A 5845-nucleotide genomic window follows, 5' to 3' on the forward strand; every position below is an offset into this window, starting at 1 on the left:
GCCCGGAAAAATCGCCTGGATCGAAGAAGCTAGAAGCCCTACCAGGCGCGCCAAAGTCCTCAAGGAGATTGTCGGAGAGGCAAGGGCTCTCCTCAACTCCTTCTTGACCGCTACTCTCTTCTTGAGGGGCAAGATCAACTGAACTTTCACCGAGTCGATCTGGAACCCCAGGAACTCCATCACTTGAGAAGGTCGCAAGATGGACTTCTGTAAATTCAGAAGGAAGCCCAAGTCCTGAAGGAGTTGGATCGTCCATGACAGATGGAGTAACACCACCTCTGGCGACTGTCCTAAAATCAATATGTTGTTGAGGTAAATAATGAGGCGAACGCCTCTTTCCCTCCACCACGCTTGTGCCTTCCAACATGGGGAGATCAAGACCATCTCCGCCTTCTGCCTCCGAACTTGAGCCAGAACCCTCGGGATCATGATGAATGGAGGAAACGCTTATAGAATGCCCGTCGTCCATGACTGAAGAAAGGCGTCCGAACTGATCGCCAAGGGATCTGGGCGCCAGCTGTAAAACTGGGGCAACTGCCTGTTGAGCCGTGAGGCAAACAGATCCATAACACACGGACCCCATTTGTGGTCCAATGCCCTGAAAATCCTGGGATGCAACCTCCAATCGCTGGCATCCCTCAAGTACAGAGAGTTCCAATCCGCTGTTACGTTAGCGGACCCCGGTATATACTCCGCCGTCACCGAAATTTGATGGGCCAGGCAATAATGCCAAAAGTCCTTGGCTATCTCCGCCAGGAGACGGGACCTGGTGCCTCCAAGGCGATTTATATATCGCACCGCGGACACATTGTCCATGCGTAGTAGAATGCAGCATGAAACTTTCTGAGGAGACAGAGTGCGAATCACAAAGGAACCCGCCAGGAGTTCCAGACAATTGATGTGGAGACTCAGCTATTCACGGGACCAACGACCTCCCGTCTCCACCTAGCCGCAACGGGCTCCCCAGCGGCTGGCATCCGACTCTATCACCACCTCTGGGGTGGCCGCGAAAATGGCTCTGCCATTCCACGCATCCATATGCTCTAACCACCAGTTCATCTCCGTACGAGCCTCTGCCGAAAGGGAAATTTGTTGGGCATAAGTCAGACCCCTGCGCAAGTGCAACGCTTTCAACCGCTGCAGGGCCCTGAAATGTAAAGGGCCCGGAAAAATCGCCTGGATCGAAGAAGCTAGAAGCCCTACCAGGCGCGCCAAAGTCCTCAAGGAGATTGTCGGAGAGGCAAGGGCTCTCCTCAACTCCTTCTTGACCGCTACTCTCTTCTTGAGTGGCAAGAGCAACTGAACTTTCACCGAGTCGATCTGGAACCCCAGGAACTCCATCACTTGAGAAGGTCGCAAGATGGACTTCTGTAAATTCAGAAGGAAGCCCAAGTCCTGAAGGAGTTGGATCGTCCATGACAGATGGAGTAACACCACCTCTGGCGACTGTCCTAAAATCAATATGTTGTTGAGGTAAATAATGAGGCGAACGCCTCTTTCCCTCCACCACGCTTGTGCCTTCCAACATGGGGAGATCAAGACCATCTCCGCCTTCTGCCTCCGAACTTGAGCCAGAACCCTCGGGATCATGATGAATGGAGGAAACGCATATAGAATGCCCGTCGTCCATGACTGAAGAAAGGCGTCCGAACTGATCGCCAAGGGATCTGGGCGCCAGCTGTAAAACTGGGGCAACTGCCTGTTGAGCCGTGAGGCAAACAGATCCATAACACACGGACCCCATTTGTGGTCCAATGCCCTGAAAATCCTGGGATGCAACCTTCAATCGCTGGCATCCCTCAAGTACAGAGAGTTCCAATCCGCTGTTACGTTAGCGGACCCCGGTATATACTCCGCCGTCACCGAAATTTGATGGGCCAGGCAATAATGCCAAAAGTCCTTGGCTATCTCCGCCAGGAGACGGGACCTGGTGCCTCCAAGGTGATTTATATATCGCACCGCGGACACATTGTCCATGCGTAGTAGAATGCAGCATGAAACTTTCTGAGGAGACAGAGTGCGAATCGCAAAGGAACCCGCCAGGAGTTCCAGACAATTGATGTGGAGACTCAGCTATTCGCGGGACCAACGACCTCCCGTCTCCACCTAGCCGCAACGGGCTCCCCAGCCCCAGCGGCTGGCATCCGACTCTATCACCACCTCTGGGGTGGCCGCGAAAATGGCTCTGCCATTCCACGCATCCATATGCTCTAACCACCAGTTCATCTCCGTACGAGCCTCTGCCGAAAGGGAAATTTGTTGGGCATAAGTCAGACCCCTGCGCAAGTGCAACGCTTTCAACCGCTGCAGGGCCCTGAAATGTAAAGGGCCCGGAAAAATCGCCTGGATCGAAGAAGCTAGAAGCCCTACCAGGCGCGCCAAAGTCCTCAAGGAGATTGTCGGAGAGGCAAGGGCTCTCCTCAACTCCTTCTTGACCGCTACTCTCTTCTTGAGTGGCAAGAGCAACTGAACTTTCACCGAGTCGATCTGGAACCCCAGGAACTCCATCACTTGAGAAGGTCGCAAGATGGACTTCTGTAAATTCAGAAGGAAGCCCAAGTCCTGAAGGAGTTGGATCGTCCATGACAGATGGAGTAACACCACCTCTGGCGACTGTCCTAAAATCAATATGTCGTTGAGGTAAATAATGAGGGGAACGCCTCTTTCCCTCAACCTCTGCACGATGGGTTTCATCAGCCTGGTGAAACACCATGGGGCGGAGGACAGTCCAAAGGGCATGGCGGAAAACTCGAACCATCGGTTGCGCCATTGAAACTGTGGGAACCGCCGGTGTGGGGGAAAAATGGACACTGCCAGGTAGGCGTCTTTCAAGTCCAGACGTACCATCCAATCCTGTGCCAACAGAATGTCGCGCAGGAGGTGTATACCTTCCATTTTGAAGTGTCGATACACAACCTAGCCATTGAACTCCCTGAGGTTCAACACCAGACGATACCCTTGGTCCTTTTTGGGGACCACAAAGACGGTGCTTATGTAGCCTAGATCGTGTGGGGTGAATTCCATGATCGCTCCCTTCTGGGCAAGGAGCATATCTCCGCGTCGATGAAACTCTGCTCTGTTTGGGAAAAATGAAGGGGATTCGGCCTCTGCCGCTGTACTGGGGAGGCATAGAACTCTATGTGAAAACCCTGTACTGTTTGTAACACCCAAGGGTCGTTCGTGAGCATTCGCCACCTGTGGAGAAAAAGAGACAGTCTGCCTCCCACCATATGCTCTGATGGACATAGAAGCCGTACCTGAATAGGAGTTGTCTCCTGAGTTATTCTGCTGTCCACGATAGGGTCCTCTCTGCCTTTGCCTCGACCTCCTCTATCGCGGGAGGGGTAGAAGTTGAAGCATCAGTTGCCTCTGCCTCTCTGATCTGCTCCACGCGAGGTCTGTGCGTAACCTCGGCTGGACCCTCGACCTCGTGGGCGTCCGGCCCTATCAAAAACACCAGTGTGGAATACTCTCTTGATGTTTGATTGTGCCTTGTCCAGTGCGGAGAAGGTGGCAACATACTTGCCCATTTCCTTAACAAACTTGTCCCCAAAAAGCATAGCATTAGCCAGGGAGCCTGGTTCGGAAGGAGCCATTTCCGCCAGTTGGGAATCGATTCTCATAAGAAAAGAATGTCTCCGCTCCGTAGATAGGGCCACATTTGCATTCCCCAAGAAGCACATGGCACGTTGTGCCCATTCTAGAACCTCAGATAAATCCAGTGGTACATTTTTGTCTTTTGCCTTAACGGCCGCGTCTAGAATCTTCGTAAGGGGTCCAGCGACATCCAACATTTTGTCCTGACACCCCCGCCATGCTCTATCCAGCCCCTTTTTTGGATCCTTCACAAACTTCCTCATAAACGCCGCCATTGTGGGATCCAAGTCCGGCGTATCCGCTACCTTCCCTGTCAAGGAAGGTCTGGGGCACTCAGATTGCAGTGTGGCTCTCACTCCACTGTTGAAACCTTGTTGCAGGTTGTTACCCACATAATGCGCCACTTCCAGACATGGCACCCATTCTGTGGACCTAGGGTGCACAATACTGTTAGGATCAAAAAGAAGGTTCTTTGGCACCTGACTATCATCTGCTTTGTAGGCGGTGTGTTTTTCCTTCTTAGATTTCTTTCTGGAAACCACTGAGTCCACCTCTGAATCAGAGGTGTCAGGTGGGGTCGGGGAAGAATCCCCAGATGTATCGTTCGCCATTGAGCCATGATCCTTCATGACATTCCTGGCCATCTGTGCCAATACTTGGGCCGAGGATTGAGTAGAGGTTTCACCCTTGCGGGCTGACTTAAACTTTCTCTTGCCATATTTCTGAAGGGGTTTAGTAAAAGGCTTGAGGGCCTTGATTAGTGCTTTATTAACCGACCCTTGGACATGGGTATCCAGGGCCTCCACCAAATTTTCCTCCAATTGTTCTTCTTGTGGCTCATACTCTTCGTATTCGTTATATTCTGCCCATTGGTTATCCTCCTCGGCGTAGTACGCCATAGCTCTAGAGCAGGGAGGTTTGGAGGAACTTCTAGGGGGGGAGTAGCCCTGGGGTGCCTCTAACACACACACACACACTGTAGTTTCCAATGTTCAACCCTCAATGAGGCCAAGTTCAAGGTGGAAGGAGACCCCTTTATGCACACAAATTCTCCCCTAGAGCCTAGCTCTAATCCGGACACGCTCCGGTAAGCGTTCGCTGAGACCAGGATTTATGCAGTCTAAAGACGAGCGATGTGCGAGGAGCCGGTACTGCAAAAACGAAAGTTGGCTCCTCACGCATGCGCGTCGCGTGTGGGGGCCGAACTCGACTGCCTTCTGAGCGCGAGAGGCTCGCATCTGTCTCCTCCTGCTCCACCACCCCCTACCGATCAAGTCTCACGCTCCGACGACTCGCGCCCTCATGAAATAAATGTATGGGGCATAAACAACGCAACGGGAGCAATTACAGTCAATAAATGCGAAGGCATAAATAACACATTATCAACAATAAGTCAAGGACACGCTCACGCACCATTAACAACCACCGCCCTTAAAACAATTAACCACAACAAAGTAGTAACGTAAAGGGCACTTAACTCGCTGCTGCAGCAGCAAAGAAAGAGGAGGTCGTATGGTTAAACATGGACAATTATATGTTGGAGTTGATAGTGATTGGTGCAGACTGTTGGAGGGGGTTGTCCTTCCGGGGTCATGCCAGTTTAAAGTTTTTATTGGCTGCTGTATTTGTCAGTAAAATGAAGAGAAGCATAATCTGAGCCTCCGTGGACTGACATAGAATTTGTTGTACACCTTAAAATAGGACATGTCATCATGCATAATATGAAACTTTATGCATTCGTATAAGACGTTTGGGGAGACTTCCCGATCACGTGCTCATACTCACTTCCGGGTTAAAACATGTCGCACAACATTTAAATGACCCTGTAATGGAGATGCTAAACACAGCGGATTTACCCGGAGACCCCTGGGATCTATGACAGAATTTCGACAGACAGAATTTTGACCTACACAAATATCGGCGTAATTATATCGATTGCAAGAATATCGACGCCCTATGTACAACATGGTAAGTACCAAAATATCGAAAAAATAATATCGATGTTAAAAATATCGATGTTAAAAATATCGGGTTTTTTTTGGGTTTAAAAAAACATGAAAAATACTGTAAATAATACTTATAAATTACTTAAACATATTTAATTATATTTAATAATGGTTAAAAAAAATACATATTTAATAAAAAAAAAAAGACAAATTAACAAATCATATATAATATATACTTACTTAACAATAATTACTATTCCCACTCCAGAGGGTGCAACAGTAGGGAAAGTGTTGGATAGCGT

General features: G+C 49.8%; 1 pseudogene; it reads right to left on the minus strand.

The window, feature by feature from the left end:
* Nucleotides 1-3280: 3280 nt before the first annotated feature.
* LOC147725663 (uncharacterized) lies at nt 3281-4496 on the minus strand (annotated as a pseudogene).
* Between the last annotated feature and the right edge of the window lie 1349 nt (nt 4497-5845).

Source organism: Lissotriton vulgaris, chromosome 3_2 (genome assembly GCF_964263255.1).
Source record: "Lissotriton vulgaris chromosome 3_2, aLisVul1.2, whole genome shotgun sequence".
Taxonomy (NCBI): Eukaryota; Metazoa; Chordata; class Amphibia; order Caudata; family Salamandridae; genus Lissotriton; species Lissotriton vulgaris.